This window comes from Anomalospiza imberbis, chromosome 5 (assembly GCF_031753505.1).
Source record: "Anomalospiza imberbis isolate Cuckoo-Finch-1a 21T00152 chromosome 5, ASM3175350v1, whole genome shotgun sequence".
In the NCBI taxonomy this organism is placed as follows: Eukaryota; Metazoa; Chordata; class Aves; order Passeriformes; family Viduidae; genus Anomalospiza; species Anomalospiza imberbis.
This window is the reverse complement of record NC_089685.1, coordinates 37,919,874-37,936,067: the sequence shown is the minus strand read 5'-3', so window position 1 is coordinate 37,936,067 and position 16,194 is coordinate 37,919,874. Positions and strand designations below refer to the sequence as shown.

The window sequence follows — 16,194 nt, the reverse complement described above, 5'->3', positions numbered from 1 at the left end:
GTACTGTCTGGAAAAAGATGAAAAAGGCTCTTTTTGATATTATTCTTTTTAACTTCAAGGGGTTGCTGGAATACCCTGAAGCAACCTGAAAATATGCAAAATTCTTTCACTTTCACAGTAAGAACTACATTTTTTAATACAGTTTCAGTAACAATTCCTCCTATAATACTTTTGCTGCAGAAAATTATGTATGTTTACTCTTCTAATTAAAAAATATATCTAATGTATTTTTCCATGATAGAAAGTATATCAGAGTAATCTTTGCCTTCAGGTCATAACACTTGAACCAGAACTGGAGAGTTGACTGAACTGAAATTCTCCTAATAAGCCACAGAAAAGTGACTAAAACAATGATAATCTCTGCAACTCTTGCTGGAACCATCAGCACTGAGACTGAATATTATTACTATTCATCATCAATATCCTTTGCCTCAGGATGTCATTTCTAAGGTGATTTTCTCATCACTTTTTATTTTTATTTTTGTTTTGGTTTCTTTTCTTGTCTTCTTCATCTTTTCCATTTATTTATAGCTTTCACACAGGAACTGTAATTAAACCTTTACTTTGCTCTATGCCTTCATCCTCTAATGCATTGTATAATGTTATAGTCCTAAAGTAGAAGAGTAAGAATCCACTGATGTAAACTTTTGGGAAGGTTTCCAAAAGTACATTCTGATTTGAATCATGTAATAAATTACACTGACATACAGTTAAGCTTATAATGGTGTACTAAGATCTTTCCACAGATATAACAGAAATATGGGACTTTTGTGACTTAGAATTTCTAAAATGGAGCTCTTAGTGAAAGAACACAGGTAATCTGAAGTCTGAGAATGTCTATAATCAAAACTGAACATCCATTTTCTATTGGTATCTAAATGTAGGTTTAATGGCTTAAATAAAGGTCATTCTGATATTTTTTGGCCTTTATTCTTCCTAGTGTAAGAGAGATATTTGGGTATGGTAGTACAGGGGTTCTATTTGCCTTTTTAAAATTATATTCCTTTCCATGTCTTGTTTGTATTTAGCTGTATAATTTTACTCCAACTTCTCTAAAGTTCTTCCCCTATTTTTCCTTCTCTAACCATGTTTGTAATATTTAAATTGCATTTGAACTAGACTTTCTATATATGACTTGCCATATGCAGATTGCATTATTTAGCCTAAATTTTCCATTATGAAACTCCTCAAAAATCCAATGCTCATAAGATGACTGACAGGTTTGGGACATGTTCTTATTGTTTTCCATTTGGACATTTTACTGGTCTCAAGGCAGATTTACCAGAACCCACATTTCTCCAATTAGAATTAATTTAGGAGTGTAAAGTTAGTTTGATCTTTGACTATCCTATCTTGTCAAACCTCTCAGTTAAATGCCCTCATTTTCTTCTGTTTCTTTATATATTCACTTGATGGCATTGACCCCAAGAATGCTGGCCCTTCGCTTGGAACATCCTATTCTAGCAGCCTAATTTAATATCAGCCTGGCTACTCAGAAGCTGCTGAATATCTTCAGTGTATGGCTACTCAGGAGCTGCTGAATCTGAGGTTTCTCTCAACAAATTGCATCTATATTTTTGGTATCCCTTGACAGCTACCTGTTATGCATTATTCAGCTTTAACCCAATGCTCATAGTAAAAATATAGCAATTTTTAATTATTTATTTTTATAATTTGCTTTAAATAAAACTTACTGCTTTTTAAAAAAATTCGAGGAAGCTCAGATATAGATGGGCACAAAACCACTGCTTGTAGCAGCAAAAAAAATTTCTAAAAGTGGTTTCACTTTTTTTCACATCTCAAGGATTCAGGTTGGCTCTTACCTTGGCAGAACCAGTTTGCTGTTAAAATAAGGCAGATTTGAAACCTGCATCCCAAAACCAGAGATGTGCACTCAGAGAAAGGTCATCGTGCAGTGGGAAACAGAACCACAGTTTTCCACAGTGTCAAATCTACCTAAGAACAGAGATCCAAGGTGCTTTTATTGATGTTCAGTCTCTACTTAGTTGAAGAAAGATAGCCAATCTCTAGATGACAGATTCCCAGTGGAACTGTGCTGGAAATACAAGATGGTAGGGATGTGGAGTAGGACATTGAAGAATCTGTAAATTCAGATTACCATATTATAGCTGTGTTTGTGCTAGGATACCCTGACTAACACAGTTTTTACTGAGGTTCCGTTTGTACGGTGTAGGTAGGGCTCCAGGTCATAAACTGTTCTACTGCTTCTGGGCTTGAGAAAGTGACCCTAAACCCATCCATTACCCAGGATCTTGACTAAGAGATCACATTCACATCAGGGCTGTGACCTCTTCAGACTGCGTCTGCCATGGCAGATGTAACAGGAATACCAATAAGGAAAGATTTTTAGAGGTTTTAAAAACTTTGTCTGAAACCTGTCCTAGCACCTCTCAGTAGCTCCCACGAGTACTAGAACCACATAGCATCCTGCTTATAAAACAAACTCTCAGATGTTTCCTTTTATTAAAATGCTAGTGATCTTACAGCACTAGAACACATTTAGCATAATTGTTTTGCATTGGCATCCATAATTTCTGATGTCTGTTCTGCATATCCTTGTTTTTCATTCCACCACGATTTCAGTCTTCTCTTCTACCATTTTTGGTTTTTCAATGATTCATTCAGTCTTGCAGTTTGAAAGTCCATCTGCTTATTTTAAAAGCAGATCTTTCTCTTTCCAGTTAGGAAAGGAAACAGCAAAATCAACATAACATAGCTGGAATTCAGGTAATTGCATATATATTTACAGAATGCAGATGTATTCCTTTCCACAGTCAAAATTTGTAAGCCAGTTTAATAATGACTGCCTCCCAAAATATGCATGCTATCATTGCAGGAAACAAGTTGTTTTCTGAACAAATTATCTAGAATGATGCCACATGACATGAATCATGCAGTTTAAACTTTATTCCAAATTAATATACCACATTTCATTAATTGGTAATTTTTCAAATTCACAGTTTTACAGAACCAGCAGACATTGGTATTGTAATTTGCCCATAGTAAGACAACAAATAGGAAAAAAATTATGAAATTCTGCTTCAGACAACTCATTTTCTCTTGGCATTGAGCACTCTTCTCAGCTCTACTCTGAGCCTTGGGATTTTGTGAACATTTCAGATTTGTTTTTTCACTTGTTTTACATTTGCAGCTAGCTTAAAAACATAATGCAGTAAAGCTTGAAAAAAACAGCACCCAAGTGTCAAATAACACAGAGAAAATGCAATCCCCAAATTCATGTATTTTTCTAAATTTAATTTTCAAGCCAGTCTTTTAGGATTTTGTTTTTTTTTTAATAGTTGCAGTATTAAAGATTCTCAAATTCTCATCAATCTAGTCACAATACCAATACACAAGAATTGACATTAGTTGAACTTATAACAAATCATTATCAGAATGGAAGGATGAACAAAAAGTTGTTTGGCTTGAATGGGCCACATATTTTGGCATATGCTGAAGTGGCAGGGTTGCTTTATTACAAAGATTAATTTTTCAACTCAGTTGCATGCCAGAAGGCCAATTTTTATATTTCTCTCAGGAAAAAAATCTATTAGATTTTCTTCTATACCTTTCCTGTTCTATCTCAGTAAATGTGAGTGATTTCTTATGGTTTAGCATTCCGATGCTTTCCCTGGTTTGAGGTTTTCTTCTCCAGTTGAATAACCTGTTCTTGTGTCCCTAACTTCGGATTCTCATCATATTTGTTTGGTCTAGAATTTATGCATTTCTAAGGAGTCGGCACAGAATCTGTAAAATACAGTTGACAGGACTATGGGTGTTTCATATCCTTGGTTTTGCATATATCTGTAATGGTTCTTAAACGTTTGTCTAATCCTTGCAATCTCCATTGTTTCACTTTGCCACAAGTTACCTATGAGTTGAGCTGGAAAGCAGGCAAGATTAGACATTTATACTGTTTTGTATATGAATAATGTGAGAGAGATGAAAAAAGCTCTTACTATTTTCCAAGTATTGTCCTTCTTTGCTGTAACCAAATTAGATTATCTCATTAACAAATGTAACCTCTTTCACTTTGAGACTACTAGAATGCAAAATTCTTCCCTCGATGTAGATGATTTGCTCAAAAGATTAAATTGGTCTTTCTGAGAAAAGCAAATGCATCAGCACATCTATACTCAAAGGATCAAAGCAGGAAGCTCCTTAATTAATTATTTTGAAACTTCTAGACAAAAAAAAATCTCAGTGCAATTAAAAGGAATGCTTAAAAAGAAGTATAGAAAACAAAAGGGTGCTTATAGAAATATACATCAGAAAGTGTAGGAATAAGAAGATGAGGAAAAAGCTAGAAGAGAAAGCTTTGCTGGCTACAATAGACATCAAGGGTCTTGATCCTAAAATGGGCTCTGATGGATTTTTGGCTGTAAATGCAGTTTTCCAGATTGATCCTGACTTTGATAACTCAGTGAATTAATAATCAGCTCCTTCTCTGATCAGGTGTTCACTGGTGAACAGAAAGTCTATTGGCCTTGTAAGCAGGACAGGTATTCAACCAGGAGTGCTCTAGAGATATTTTTAAAAGGGAAGTTTTTGTTTCCTTTCCAAATAAGACTTTATTTTGGCTTATCTACCTTTATCTCTGACCCCATGCCATTCTTGTCTTTTACCCTTCCCATTTTCCTTCTTTGAAGTATTTTTTGTTAGTGTAGTTCCCCAAAATATTCTTGATTCATTGATGTTGGCAGAAAATGCTGATCTGTTTTAATCAAATTCTATATGAATGTATTTGTTTCAGTGAATCTACAGCTGAAAGCAATTATGGGCTCCAATTCTGAATCCCTAACAAAATTAAAATTTAAAAAATATCCCAAGAGCTTTTCTAGCTACTAGGTTTAAAGTTAGTGGCGCTCTTTTGGGAATTGAGGCTGCAAGTTCAAGTCCCTGTTGCATCCAATTTGGAACTGGAATTGGAACAGAAAATTGGATCTGGGTCATCTGCATTTCAGGCAAGTATCCTGCTCAGCAAGCCAAGAAGTCAGCATCCCTTATCCAATAAATGTTTTTCATTTAATGAGGTCTTGAATAGGAGGGATTTAGCTTCTTCCATGCTATGCAGAGGAGACACTGGTACCCGCTCCCCCGTGCTCCCCTTCCTGTCCTGAGCCATGTGGCAGTTCCAGGAACAGACCTATTCCTTTATAGTAAGTGACTATCAAAAGTCTTGCTAAAAAGAACTTTTACACTCCAGCTGGCACTCCTGTGAAGTCCTTGGCTGCCACTCTCTGGCACTGGAGACATGTTCTGTCTTGTCCAGAGATAAAGGCAGGAAACATGGAGAGGTAACTGAGGTTCCCAATTCCCCCTTGATGCCTAGCCTAGTAACAGCCCAACCCTCCATTCCCAGGTCCAAGGCTGGAAAATAAGAGGAGAGATTTGTGCCCAAATAATAGGAGCAGCAGAACTTGCCTGAAGCAGTTTTTCTTTTCTTAAGGGAAAAGGCTGGTAAATGGAAATTTAGAAGTTCGACATCTATTTGAAGTATTGAACTCTTGTATTTACTTCATTCTCTCCCTGGATTTAAAAGTATGAGCTATTTTCATCCAAACTAGAAGAAAAAGCAAGGCAAACTGGCACATGTAGTAACCAGTGTCTTCCTTTGCTTTGCCACTTTCAGGCTATACCTTCATAGTTTTGTTCCTTGTTTACTGATTCCATGTATTTTCTAAATGCACACAGATCAACCTGGAAACACCATTTGTGCATGACCTTATCTCAAAGTGCCAGTTGGATATAGACAGGTAGCAAGAGAGCTATGTAAAAAGTAAAGATTTTCATTTGCACTTCCTGACAAGTCAGAGATGGGAAGGTGTTTGCTTAGTCCTTCAGTGAAAGTTGGATTCATATTCTCAAGCAAGTCCAAAGGGAAATTCTTATTAGGTTCTGCCAGCTTTGTCTGTTGCATGAAATGACAGATTTGTATTGCAGTAAGACCATTAGGATTTCAAAGAAAATACTGGTGATTCGAGAAATTTAGCTGAAAGTTCTTGGCTAACTCTGAGGTGTTTTACAATAATTTGTGGAGGGTTGGTTGTATAGGACTCAGAGATTTCTAGAAAAAGGTTCACCTAAATGTACAAGTTAATGGCATATTCAAAATGTCAGCTAAATTATTATACCAGCCACTTTTCTCTAAAGTTTTTTAATGTATGACAGGTGTCTACCACATTCCCACAGAGGAATGAAGACCAGTACAGAAAATGAGAATTGATCATAATTGCTGCTGAAATGGAAAGATAATGACCAATGACCTTCTTCATTGATGCGAACAATAATGTTTACTGTGGATAAAATACATACTTTCAGGAATGTGGCTCATAATCAGAAAATCAATAAGGAGAAGGTTCAGATTCTGCTGCCTGTGTACTAAATGTTTGCTGACCGAAGTGAGAGCTTAATAGGCAGTTCTGTGAGCAGTTGAGTTTTTCAGCTTTGCACTTTGAAACTGGTGAAAAGTTTCAAAACATAGACTTACTCTTCATTCTCACTGTGTAGTTTCACAAACAAACAAGAGAAAATGAGTTTTTTGAAAAATAAGAGAAATAGTAATTTATCAAAATAATGTTTCTTTCTCTGAAGAAATGTTGACTCTCAATAATTTTCAGAGATTTCAGCAGGAAATCAAGCACACTTCAGGTAGGAAAAAAAAAGTGTAACTATGCCTCTTTGTATACAGATGTTTACAAAGAACCCTTTATTAAAGAATTTGACCCACAGGATCAAAATTTAAGATAGGTTTTAAAACAGCCATGTCTTAATTCAATGAATATTTATCTTGTGCCATATAAAAGCATGTGCATGTTGTAGCTCCTGCCAAATACCATTAAATTAAATTAAAAATACATACACTGTTATTTTTCAGAATCAGTGGCTTCACAGAGTATTACAATAGGAACTCAAAGAACCCACTGAGTTCTATTTTAATTTTATAATATTCTGGTTAATAATGTCTATTAAAACATCCATTAAAAAAGCATCATGCTAATTTAACTGGGAATAGATAATAGATGCTGTTTAATGCTCCCATTAAATTAATGCTAAAACTTAGTGTCTTCAATAGATGTTGTTATTAATGATATCCTAAATAGATGCTATTATTAAAAAGAGTAATGCAACATTAATTAAAAGCAAGCTAGGACTTCACTGTCAAGAGAAAAACTCCTTACACAATTGACACCAAAATATTAGCAGTAGCCAAACATTTTTTTTGTTTGGTTCACTGTCTTCTACATTCTACCATTATTTTCCCTTTAGTGTAATGACCTCAACTGCACATTGTAATCACATGAGATGTCAAATGGATATAAAATAGATGCTTCCACAGTGATGGAATGCTTCTTAGTTTTTTTCTCTTTTTTTCTATTTTTAAATTTGTAAATGCAAAGTTTAAATGAACCAGAAAATATTGACGTCCAAATATTATTTGATGGTAATTTCTGTATTTATAGTCTGTATTAAATTATGGATGCATTTTTTGATATGAGTATGTATTTCTGTGTACTTGATGGCATAAATGTATTGTTTTGAAGACCTTTTTTAAAAATTCAGTCTAATTCATAAAGCTCATAAGGTTGTAAAGCTACTGAAAGGCAAGAAATGGCCATGTTTGACTGCTGTGAGACAGAAATATACAAGCAGGTCTCATCACGCATGCCATGATGGAGCTGCAGCAAGTAGAAAACAATACAGAAGCCAAAAGCCATGGTTTGTTGCAAATACCACATAATAATAACCCTTTGGGGTTATATCCATGCTACTATGGCTTTTCTCCACCTTGAAATGCAAGTTACTCATCACCAGGGTTGGAATAATATAACTTTGTTTTTAAGTTTGAAAGTCAAAGTTTTTAAGCTTTTCTCTGTCATCAAGGACTGGAAAAACACTGAACAGAAATGAATACATGAGAAAGAAAACATCATGAAGATAATGCTCATAGTCATATCTTCGATAGGGAACAAGATTCACATCACTTTGTAGACTCATATTTCCTGACATTTGTCCTAGCAGATTATAATCAAGGAAATAAAGCAGTGGCTGGGAAACACCACAGGAAGGATTAAATTAAATGATTATGTAAACTTCCAAAGGAAGACTACTTCCACTTGCATCCTGACTGCTAGAAACCTTTTAGAGTTTATTTAGAGATTGACTCTTTTTCAACATAGCAGGGTCTTGTTTAGGAATCCCCTGACAACTTTAACTTGTTTTATTGGGCATGCATTGCCCTGCAGTTACCATCTCCATGAACAGACCTGGCTGTCAAACCAGCAGCTGCTGCCTGTAGCCTGTTCACCAGTGCCAGCCAGCAGGAGAATATGACTGAACTGCAAAGAAGGATAATATCACATACAAAATCCACTAAAGACATATTAGGTTGGTACATGATTAAAAATCTCAGATACAGTATTAATGGGAACCTCTGTACCAAATCCTTGTATTTCTAATGAAGAATTATTTCAAAAAAGTAAGAGAGCTTTGTGTTTAAAAGTGAAAAAAATAAAAATTACTACCCTAGTTTAACCCCAGATGCTTAATATATTTCAGGCAGGGAATTCAATCAGCAAAAGCTAAGTGAATTGAACACTGAAAAGATTTTTAAAACAGATTGGACAGGTTTATAGCCTATGTAAAACAAAAATAATCAAATCATATTCATATGCTAAACTGATTACCTTCAGCTCCAGTACTGCACAGCAGGCCTGGTCATGAGGGAATGGGAGGAGAACTGCAAACAGTTAGGCTGACACTGACTGGGATTTTTGCCTGATAGAAAAACAGGTAGAAATGAGGGTTGATGCTCACAGTAATTGGCCTTTTCTTCAAGAAAAGGATTATCTGATGTTTGATAAAGATACTTTTTCTAAATTTCAATTTTCATTTTCCTTTTAGAATTAGTTACAACCCAGTTGCAAAAACGGAAATAATATATATGGTACTATTTGTCAGCCATTAACGACAAATCTTTCTAAGAACTCTATGGTTTTTAACTTATGGGCTCTCCCTTCTCTTCACTCTCAGCAGAAGAAGATACCTTTTTAACTTGTCCCTATCTCATACAACCCAAGTTATCCAAATCCTTATGTCTTGTGGGATCAACTGCTCAGAGAGCACAAAGGGAATACTAAATGTTAATTGTGTTGGTTTCAGACTTGGCATCTGTTTTGAACATCTACATGAATGAAAGTAATTAAGAATAAGATTCAGTAATCTTTTACATGCAGTTTATAGAGACCTTTTATCAGTAGGGGAAAAAAATTAACTCATACTATTAATGATTAGTTCATTACTTATCTGTGCTGCCTGCATTATAAAGGGAGGAGTAGGTTGATGCTGCTGTATTGGGAACCGGCGAGTAAAGTTGAATATCACTGCAGAGTTAAAAGGTATATTATATTAGTCTCACCAAGATTGGTGAGACTATATTCTATATTTATTCACCTTCTATTATATATTCACATTCTATATTTAGTTAAAACTGAGTGTTTTCTTACCCCTTGTTTACCACATGTATTCATAACTTTAGAAATAAAGCAATAGGTGCTGAAAATATATGAACTAAGTTTAATTGAAATTTTATAGATTTGTGATATTCTCATAAAAATTTGCAAACATAAAGTTTTTGTCAATAATCTAAATAATTATTTTGAACCGTGTGTAACCAACAGCATGCTTTTGTCAAATAAAAGATTTCAATATAATTTTTGGAAATATTTTATCCAGCCATGTCACAAATAATAACAATTAATTGATTTTATTTAAAATCTTGTCTCTCACAAAGAGAGGAAAAATTCCAATTTGGGTATTGAAAAGCTGAAATAGTTATAAAGCTCTAAAAACAGTCATTTTCAGCTTTGAAGCCAGTACAGACAGTAAAAAAGGCAACACCTTATGCATTCTCTTTCTGACAACAAAATGCCTAATCTGTGGTAAATTATTAGAATGAAAAAGCTCCAGCAAATGGCCTAGAGACAGAGGAGTTCCTAAATCTGATGGCTGAGTTATTTCTCTTATTTCATGGTTCCTCTCAGCATTAAAGTACACTGCTGATCAATCTGCAAGACAGGGATTTGCAATGCCAAATCTTTCAGGACAAAGCTGATTGCTTATTAAAGAGTCCTTAATTTTGATGGTCAAGCTGTTCATGAATCAAGAGTTGGAACTTTGAGGGTCGGCACTGCAGAGCTGCATGGCTGTTCCAGAAAAGCTGACCATGGGAAATAACCTTGGGTTGTATGATAAAGACATGATTCATCTTGTACTCACAGATAAAAAATAAATACATTGAAAGATAAAGAAAATTTTATTACAAAATGTATTCCCTGTCCAGAGGAGAAACTTGGATAAACTTTGATAAACTGAAGATATTTCTCAGTATTAAAAGTCACATTGAGGACACCAGGACTCACATGTGAAGGAATATTTAAATTCCCTGCAGTCAATGGATATAAAACTGTCCAGGATTTATATTACAAACAACTCAGGGGTTAAAAAACCTTCAGGCTGCAGTTCTGCTGGCTGGCTGACTACTTCGTGAAGGATACTTTGGAACAAGGAGAAAGCCTATTCAGAAAGGAATAAGGCCTGATCAGCAAAGAAACACTTAAGAGGTCAAAAAGGGCAGGGACAAGAAAGGATTTGAGAAATATATCTAAAAAAATAAAAGGTTCTCCATCCATACAAGTAAAAAGAGAATAGAAATACCCAGGGTTCCATACAGTAGGAGGAAAATATGAGCTTTGGCATCATGCCTTTATTAGCACAAAAAATCTTTTGCTTTTAAAAATGAACAGTGATATGAATGGGCAGGGCAAAGCTAGAGGGTAATGCAAAGAAAATGGGTGTAGATACTTTCCACCAATTTTGGTAGAAATGCCATTATGAGCTTAAAAAGTCAATACTGTGTCTTTGTAGCAAATCTTTTCAGTAAGAACTGTTACTATATGGTTGGAGAATAAAAAAAAGTAGCAGTTATATTTTCAATGGAGAATAAATGTGATATAGACAAGTGCAAACTTGGTCTTTTGTCTGTATATAAGATAACAAATGGTGAAGCAGAGCTCATTAGAGACATTAGGGGTTAGAGAATATTTGTTAAATATCACAGGAAGTTACCAAAAGTAGCCTGGCAGTGAGTGTATGTTCACAACAAATCAACACAGGAAGTCTTACCTACCTTAAGAGGTGAAGTACCAAATAATTGAGTCAAATGTAAAATTGTGGGTGAGGTTCAGTAAGTCAGCCATCAAAAGCTAAACCACAAGTGAATAAAAAGACTTGTCCAAGGCAGAAAGACATGGGTAGTAATGAAGAACAGCAGTAGGGTGCAGAAGTTCTTTACCAGTATGTCCACAGGTCTGTATTTCTCTGAAGACTTCAGTAATGAATGGCACCAGCAATATGTGAAAACTTTCTACTGGTAAAAAAGCCAAACAGTTGTGAAATAGATGGGGAAGTATCTAGAACAGCCTTCCCATGCTCTGTGCACCCTTCAGGACTACACGAACTGGTTACTAGATTTGCATCACTTGACAAAGAGCTCTCAATCAGGATGCTTCAGAAGCCCATCTTCAACCTTTTGAATTGCATTTCAAAAACCACATGCTAAACTGGCATGGATATTGCTTCTGTTTGCTGCATAAGTAGTTTACATGTTCTTTGAACAGTCTGCCCACAGTATCCAGATGCTCTGGAGTCAGAAGGATAGCGCTCATGAATCTGACTGGATCCACTTGCCAGCTTTATAGTGCCAGTAAAGCCTATAACATATGCACGGGAACGCAACATTCATATCAGATCAGTCTGAACAAGAAAAACTTGGTAAAGTGTTTTGGCAAGGCAGTAAGGGCATTCACTGGTGGAGCCTATGCCAACAGTACTTAAATCTTTACCGTTTACTATGGAATTCTTAGGTTAGATATAAATGTATTCCCAGTTTTTACTTCCACATTACCAAACTTTATCTGCTGTAGCTATTTTACTGATCAAATCCTCCTCTTTTAGTTCCCTAGATGCTAACCATGTCAGCTGGAGAAGACCACTTTTAATAGCACACTTGTGAGATCTCTTTTTGATAGCTTCAGACCACCTTCGCAGAGAGTTTCAGCTGTCTGTTTCAGGTGACAGATGAACTTAGCTGCTCATGAAGAAAGTAATGTCTTATTTCAGAAGGATCTTCTAGCTGATGCTCCTGTCTTGGGAGCAGCACAAAGAGCTCATGGACTCCGTATGCACATCACTACATATGAACTAGCATAAACAAATGAAATCTGATGTTCTGCAAACAAAAAGGTTAGTGTAGGTAGGCCCTTGCTTCTTTGTCTCTCTAGGTTGAGAATTGCATTATAACTGAACTCAGGTCTGAGTAGAATTATACATAAAAACATTTTCTTTAAGCATGTTTTTGAGTTAGCTGCACAATAATCCTCTTCTGCTGGAGGCATAGTCTGTGGGTATGACCACTCTCTTGTGCTGGTTCTTCAGTGAAAACATAGCCTAAAAATCTATCTTTGCTGCAGTTAATTCCAGTGACAGGAGTTCATTTGTGAGGAACTAAGTGGATTCTTGCCCTGCTTGTGGGCAGTGCATTTAAAAGATGTGCTCCATCCCTGTCCTACGTTATATGTTTACAACAAAGCATACAGAAACCTAAGTGGAAAGGCTGCCTTGCTGTTGCCTGTGGCACAGATTCTTGCTGTAGATTTTAAACTGCACCACTGTTCGACTTTCTCTCCTTGATTATATATTCATACATAGAAATAAGTATGGAATAAGTGACTGCTTTATAAATGTGCTCTCTCAGAATGTAGAGGTGCTGTCTGCAGAGAACATTTATTCATGGAGGGCCTGCAAGGCCGCTGTGTGAGCAGTAATGTAATCTGAGTCTGACTGCACGTAACTGAGGGCAGCCATGCCGCAAAGTCTTACAGTTGCTGACCTTCGCAATGCTGTGTTTACAGCAAGTCGCAGAGAGGCACCAGAACCAAAAACAGGTGGCCTTGAGTTGTGTGAACAGCCTACGGGGTTTTAAACAGTTCTGATTTATTCAGTGTGACAGTCCCTGTATAATAAGGTTGGATTTGGAGATTGCAAAATAGGAAGTTTCCACGTGTTTTTTGGTGAATATGATAAGGAAAATGGGCTATAACTTTCCATGTACGTGACTGACATTCACTCCATCATCACTTTTAAGATTCTGAACAATACTGCTTGTGGACACATCTTGTGTTCCCTGCTGTTGCCTGATCTCTCAGCCAACAGTGCTCAGGCAGATCTTCCCAGCTCTTGAACACCAGTCAGTCCTTCTTTATAATTTGCTACTTTACCATAGTGATCATGTTCCTAATAACTTCAGACTAAGATAAGTGTTACTGAAATTATTTGTTGAATTTTCTATTTTTTTTTCTGTTATACATATTTTCTTTTTTCTTTTTTTTTTGTCAGATATAGATCCTGATCCTTCAAACAGGCAAATTAATTCAGTGGATCTGTAATAACAGATAATCAAACAGGGACACCAGTGCCCCCACAAAAATCGAAATACTTACCCGGTCAGCTCTCTTGAGCAAGAATCTTTCAAATTTAGGTTTGTCAGACTACCACAGAGATATATCACACATCTCACTACAATATCCTTTCTTCTGATCCTAAACAAGTTTGTTCTTGTTTCAAAACTGCCCATTGTAGTCAAATATTTAGCTTAACTACAGCTTGTAGTTTGAGTAAGTTAATATCTTTACAAACTCAATTTTATTGTCAGTGTAATGTGACAAAAGTTATAGCTGAATATAAATAGCCTAACTCATTCCTATCTCTTACAACTAAAATATTAGGAGTTGGGCATTAGTAATAGAAAATGTGTATATACAAAACTTTGACAACTCTGCAAAAGCATGTCTTTATGAAACTGTTTTGTGCTAGATGTTTTTTTCTGGGAAAGTCACCTGCACTGACCTGGGGATGAGGATGTAACACAAGTATACTGCACAGGCACTTGCACCTTCTGCTCTAAAAGGGTTTTCTCAGATCCTCTAAGTGCAGTTTTCAATCCAGTCATGAAGATGCCTGAGCTTTTCTTTGAGCAGTATAGAAATTTTTGAAAGAAAAAAAAAATTCTTCTTCACATTAGGTGTAGATTAATTTCCATTTACATGTACCTTCATAGCAAAGGGTTGAGTCAGAACTTCCCTTGAGGAGATCATTCACAGTTCCAGTCCTGGGGCCTTCCTAGATGAGCATTCTCAAGGCCCCCCAGAATCCTCCTCTCTCTCTTTCCCCACTGGTTTGTGGGTTTTCCTGACCCAGAGTAGAAGTTACCTATAATACCTACCTTCACTTAGGATAATGTTGCTAGTCCCCACAATTACGGCTGTAGGCTGTATCCTGTACTGGCCTTTTGCCAGCCACCTAATTGATGGCCAGCTACAGGGCCTTGGAGACATAAGAAAGAGCCTTTTTTACTTTTTTGATGAGCACCTGAGTTTGTACCTCACCTGAAACAGTCAGCTGAAACTCTCACTATGCAGATAGCCAGAAAACATTAAAAAGAGGTCTCACTGGTGTGTAAAGTGACGTCTTTCCAGACAAATCATCAGATACCCTGGAGAGCTCTTGTAATGATTACTAACTAATGCACTTACATATAGCAATGGTCAGTAAGGCAAAACAGTGATTTTACAAAGTGAGGGAAGATAATATTACATCACCTCTCTTTTCTGTGAAACTGCAAATATACAGTGAACTTTTGCAGACTTCTGTCATTTGTCGACATGATTTTGTCTTACACAAGGCAGAAACTGAAATGGGCAAAAACCCAGCAATTTCCCAGATGGTATTTACTTTTCATTTTACATAAAATCTGTTACACAGCCTCTTTTATCCTATCAATTTTTATTCACTGACCACACTCTGTAACCAACTTTTAGAATCACATCAATACTAGCAGCACCATTATTGTCCTTATTCAGCAAAACACGTGTTCCAAAATTTCCAATGCCCCTGCAGCAAGAATAGTCATAGAATGATGTGGGGGAAAAAAAAATCTCATTTTTCTTGATATTCGAACACTGTGCTTTAAATTTACTGAGGTTACAACAATAAAGAGGAAAATGTGTTTTGGCTTTTGTAGTATTTGTTATCTTGATGAAGTATTAATAGGAGCTCTCTGTGCCAGATAAAGAGATGGAATCACATTTATATTTGATCCAAGAAAGGTAGATGAAAGCAGGCAGAAATAAGTTATGTTAAAAGCAATCAGGTGCTCTAGAAAGATGACTTTTTATTTTGAAAAGCTATGCATATATCCAAGTCAAAAAATGGTGATAGAATGAGAATTTGAGCTGCACCATTTGCTCCAGCAGTATTCTTTCCACCTACCCTCTTCAACTGTCATTCTTTTCAATTTAACTTGACTAGTGGGAGAGTAGGGACTAAAAGGCAGTGCAGAAAGTTGGACAGAGTATTTTTTGTTCCCTGGAAAATCAGTATCACTCTTCTACAAATAAGGATGCTGTAGCTGTCTGGGCTCATTCTGCACATCGAACTAAACTCAAGTGCAAATTTTCTTCCTCCATTTGCTTATTTTAAGTTCCAGCTAATTACAACTGTTTCACAGTCTTACTAAAATCACCCTGTGGGAACATTAGAATAGTCCTTTTCTCAGCATTGTAACCACGAGGTATTTTTAAGGTGAACCTGGAAATGCCCATAATGCACATGAGCATATGCTTCTCGTGTATGCATATGTGTAGTGCATACCTACCTACACAAGCTGACAGACACCATGTGGAAAGAGGAAAGAAATAAAGGGCACTTTTCCTGACCTTGGGGTCAGGAACTTAAGTCTTACAAAAATAAATATCTTTGGGATGAATATAAAGGTTCCTGCATGAGGCAGCTTTTTTTCCAGTGTATTTTACTTGGTTGAAGAAAAATTTTGGCTTGTGTACAATACTCCCAGATGTCAATTAACTCCTTTCAAAACTGCTTCGTGCAGTAAATTTCTCTAAGCTACTGGTTATCTGTCCTTTTGTTATGGATTTATACAGTGCCTAGCATAATGCATCACTGGTGCCCAACTATTCCTGTAAGTGAATATTGAATAAGCTAAGGAACTGAGTAGATGTTAACTGCTTCAAAGTAAATTAGGTAGTATTTATCATG

General features: G+C 36.1%; 1 long non-coding RNA gene across 1 annotated transcript in view; it reads left to right on the top strand.

The window, feature by feature from the left end:
- The first annotated feature begins 2,629 nt into the window (after nucleotides 1-2,629).
- Nucleotides 2,630-16,194, top strand: part of LOC137474042 (uncharacterized) — a 92,693-nt gene continuing 79,128 nt past the window's right edge. Inside the window, exon 1 of the long non-coding RNA XR_010999114.1 lies at nucleotides 2,630-2,748. This is a non-coding gene — a long non-coding RNA (uncharacterized lncRNA). The remainder of the gene's footprint in view (nucleotides 2,749-16,194) is intronic.